This window comes from Myripristis murdjan, chromosome 5 (genome assembly GCF_902150065.1).
Source record: "Myripristis murdjan chromosome 5, fMyrMur1.1, whole genome shotgun sequence".
NCBI classification, from domain to species: domain Eukaryota; kingdom Metazoa; phylum Chordata; class Actinopteri; order Holocentriformes; family Holocentridae; genus Myripristis; species Myripristis murdjan.
Window position 1 is genome coordinate 36,803,584 of NC_043984.1, and position 4,766 is coordinate 36,808,349.

At 41.7% G+C, this 4,766-nt stretch overlaps 1 protein-coding gene across 1 annotated transcript in view; it reads left to right on the forward strand.

The window, feature by feature from the left end:
* LOC115359332 (NACHT, LRR and PYD domains-containing protein 14-like) overlaps positions 1-4,766 on the forward strand; it is a gene marked incomplete at its 3' end in the record, with an annotated part of 845,616 nt that overhangs the window by 141,074 nt on the left and 699,776 nt on the right. The window lies entirely within an intron of this gene.

Sequence of the window (4,766 nt, forward strand, 5' to 3'; positions counted from 1 at the left end):
GCCCGTCGACAGCGTCAAGCGAGCCGGCATCCAAACACGACTTCCGGTCGATGTTTCCCCACTCACGATCGTTTGGCTTTTTAAAAAAATCTTTATTTCAAGTCATGAACAAAGAAGATGACAAAGCTCACAAACAGATAAACCATAAAATAGGGGAGAAGAGAGAAATACAGCAAAAACAAAACAAACCTAAGTAATGAAAAATAATTGATGATTCACTTTGGAAATATTGCATACGTTCATGATTTTGATCGCTTTTTTGTTTTTTGAGGAGGAAAATAAATCAGTGACGGGTGTTGTTTTGAGGTTGTTTTGTAAATTTGCATTTGCCTTTATTAAATAAATACATTTTAAAAATGCATAAAAGAAAATCAAACTTAACAGAGATTGCACTGGGTCAGGGGTCATTCCTAAACATTCTTAAGATTTCTTGGGAGCCTTCATGGCAATGTTTTTTACGTTTAATAACAAGATGGAAATAAAGAATGAAAACAGCTCTCTGTAGTAAACAGAAAATAAACAAAAAGTAAACAAACCGTCTGCCTGCAGGGTGGGAACTAGAGTATGGGGCCCATCGTTACCTGTCTGCTCAGGTCAGGTTCGGACAAAAATTTAGAGATTATGTTCAGGTTCAGTCACGTTAGCGTTATGTTAATGAAGGTCGAGTGTGAAATAAATAAAAATGAAAAACCCACTGTCTGTTCTGGGCAACTTCCTGGACAGGAGTGTACGTGACAACCCTGAAGGCAACACTAAACAGATGATTTGAGATTGTCAGTATGGACTGAAAACATGCAGGTGGTTTTTCCATATAAAGTATCTCCTCTGGTCTCTGCTGGCTCCCCGGTGCGGCTGTCCCGGCCAGTTTCCAGCTGCTGAGGGCCCAGAGAATCCTTATGGGCCAAACAGGGCTGACCCAGCTCTGAGGCGGAGCTAAGGCTGGCGGGCGTGGCCTACCTGGCTGTGGGCGGGGCGACGGTGCAGCTGATCAGTCTAGATGTCAGCGCAGCAGCTCGCTTTGTGGCAGAAATATAATAGAGGAAAGAAAAATAGAGGACAAGCAGCAGTCCATGCTGTCTGACCACATGATTATGAGATATATAGAGAGAGAGAGCTGGCAGTGGTGGGGATCCCCTAACCCTAACCCTAAAGCACACAACACTACAAAGTGTTGTCCAAAAGGGAAAAAATTAGGTGGTCCGCAGACTTGAACCCCTCACTTCCTCCCTCCCTCTGGCCGCAGGGACGGGACCAGCCTGCAGGGCGATCAACACAACAGTGGAAACAGGAATGGATTTTGTTTTGCCGGTTTAAGGCCACGGGCATCAGCACCGTCTGGCTCGCAGGCCGCCCTCACCCACAGCGGCACCACAGAGGAGGGACGGCTACTGAGTCACTAGAGGAATACGACAGAAACATTACAGGCGACAGTGTGAATGTGTGTGTTGCCCGACCCCCTCAAACCTGTTGGAGGAACTAACTAACCCGAGCCTGAACCCGTGTGGCTGAGCCTAACGTGTTTCACATGCACACATGTGAAACACGTTAGAAGTTACAAATAAATTAAAATGAGGCCGGAGTGAGCCTCATTTTTTTGTGACATGTTTAATTTCTACGTTATTTTTTTATTTTTTTTTTTTGCATGGAACAAGGATGAGCAGCATAAGAGGATCATTGTGCAATGTAACTGTCTGTTTTACTGTTGATATGACAATAAAACTGTCTCCACTCAAACAAGCCTGAGCATGTGGTCTTAGCGAATGGAGGTGATCCGTGTTTGTATTTGCATGTAGAGCTGTGCAGGTGAGACGCATCTTAACGCCAGGTGTGAGCAGGCAGGCTGAGAGCTGTCCGCTGGCCATCAGATCACCGAAAACACATTTTAAAACCAGGTGGAGACGGAGCCACAGACGCCTTTCCACCAAACGGTATATATTCTGCTTTTATTTTGAAGGCCATATCACTCAACTTCCTGTGTTACTTTGGTTATTCCTGTCTAGCTTGACACAGAACAATCTGGCTTCCCCATTTAGTACAGTTCAGACTTAGGCCGGCCTGCCTTTCAGTCCCTGTATAATGACAGTGTATGATAATGCAAGCAAAATCTCCTGGATTAACTCTGAGCTAATCCCTCAAGTCACTGAGAGGAATTCCTCCTCATTGTTCAGACACACTCTGCTCAGTCGCTGCCCTTCCCACATACAACAGACATGAGTCACCAAACAAATGTCTACCTGCCTGTGACTCACACTCAGCCTCAGAGTTTCCCCCTCAAATTCACTTGGATTCCCTCAGTTTATAATCTCAAATTATCAAGAAGAGCAGGAGTGACGGATGTCAGAGGCAGAGCTGTGGAAGTCACTTGTTCTGGCCTTCACTCAGATGTTTTCTGTGCAGCTCAGGGTGAGAGGAGGCCCTCGGAGACATTTCATGTTTGGTGGTTGTGATCACAGGTCCCATAATGGGTCACCACGAGGCCGGGCCGCTGATCCCGTCCCCTCTCCTGTCCCGGGCCGAAGCCCAGACACGTGAAGGCACCTTCCCTTCAGCTAATCCTAAACCTCTAAGTGGTTAAGCCCCACAGCCACGAGTCAGAGCATGACACACATCACGATGTCTGCTGCACACGCCGAGCGCCGTGATGTCAAATCAGAGATGTTTCAGGAGGGGAGGGGCCGCCTTGACATCAGGAACCAAAATCATGACGTCATGATTTACTCAAAGGAGAGGACGCTCCGCTCAGAGACTGTGTGATCTGTGTGAACACACTCTGTCTGCAGCGAGGCTGTTCGAGTTCACTAAAACTAAACTAAAAACTAAAACTAGGTGTGCAGAAACATTTCAGCTAACTGAAACAGAAATATGCACCCCCATAAAAAACTAACTAAAACTAGTACTGGAACTAAGAAAACTCAAACTAAAGAATAAAAACTAAAGTGAAACCAGCAAACCAACACTGGAGACAAAAACTAAACTGAGCAGAAAACAAAACCTACAAAAATGAAATAAAAACTAATAAACTAATGAAAAATACAAAACTATGATTACTTAAAATAACCAGCAAATTAAAAGCTTAGACTATAATAAATGAAACTTCTTCTTAAAATCAAAAACTTACTTTCCAAAAAAAACAAAAAAAAAACACCCCCAAAAAGAATTGAATTTTGTCCAGAAGGTGAAATAAAACCTTTCAAAAACTCAAAACTAACACAGAAACAAAGAAAACTCAACTCAATCTAAAACAATAAAAACTAAAGTGGAACCAGTAAACCCGCTCTGGAAACCAAACTGGAAACTGAGCTGACGACAAAATTTAAAAATGAGATCTAAATAAAAACTAATGAAAAATACCAAACTGTAAAAATCCTGCATCACATCAAACCAAAGGAAAGTGCTGCTCCGCTCAGACCCTCCAGAGGTGACGTGTGATTTTATTTTATTTGTCTAAAACTGTAGCAGCCATTTACGTTTACTGTCGGCATGTGATATTGTTTAGTTTAGATTTATCCTCAGAGAACTATTTTTTACTCCGTTCTCACACACAATCACAGATCTACGGCTATATATATATATATATATATACTCAAAAAAAGCATGAGTGCACAAAATGTATGAATATTAATGAATGTATATTATTATATCTTAGGTTAATATACAGTCATACTGTTTTTATCTATTACAAACATCTGTATATTTCATATACCATCAGGTGTATTTCATAATTACCATCTGTATATTTCATATCATATTCTTAGATGTTTATATTTTTACTGTATATAGTCTTTACTGTATATATTTCTGCATTTATTCTATTCTATTTAATTTTATTTTGTGTTTCTATTGATGCTGCAACATTAGAATTTCCCAGTTTGGGATCAATAAAGTAAATCTATCTATCTACTGTATGTATCTATCTAAAAGCTGCTCAGTTACAGTGACGTGAGGAAATACAATTAGTTGCTTCCACGTCTGATGTGGATGAGCCTGTTTTCTGCTCCCCACAATCAGCTGTACATGTATGAAGACACACCTTGATAAATGAGTCTTTGATTGGTATTTTAATGTGTATGAACACCTAAAAAACAAAACAAAAAAACACAAAACTCTCAGTGCAGCTGCTGGTTCTCACACCAGGTCAGTGTACCCCTAGAGGTATATTGGAGTAATGCAGGAGGTGTGTGAGATTTTTTTTAAATGTTCATTTAAAAAATATCAGTTATGCATAACTCCTAAAATAATGAGCCTCTGCTATAATAAGTTCAAACTATAAATGTAAGTTTGATAAATCACATGTTATCTTCAGTTTTCCCTCTGGGTTCCCTGAAGGTGTTAGACGTGTGTTTGTGCTTTAAATCTGCTGCCGTGGTCGTCGAGCGAGGACGTTTGTTCACTCTTCAATTTTTTTTTTTTTGCTCTGCTCAGGAGGAACTGGGCTGGAAAAATACTTCAAAAGGGGAACACCACTGAAAAAAAGTTTGACTGGTCTACAGCATGAGGTGTGTTTTTATGTAAATACCAGTTCATGTGCAGGAAATGGCGTGAGCGTGGTTTTTGTGCGTGCATGTCCTCTGCATGCAGCCCCAGGAGTTTAGTTTGCCAGCACTGAGAGAGGAGAGGCTTCATTTGACCTGATCGGTTCCTGAACATCACACCTGGCTGAGAGGAGGCACCAGAAGACCTTTAATACCAGCCTGAAAGCAGGAGGGGTGGAGCGCTCAGCAAAGTCATGGAGGAAAGAGGCAGAACACAACAGTTGCAGCTCTGTG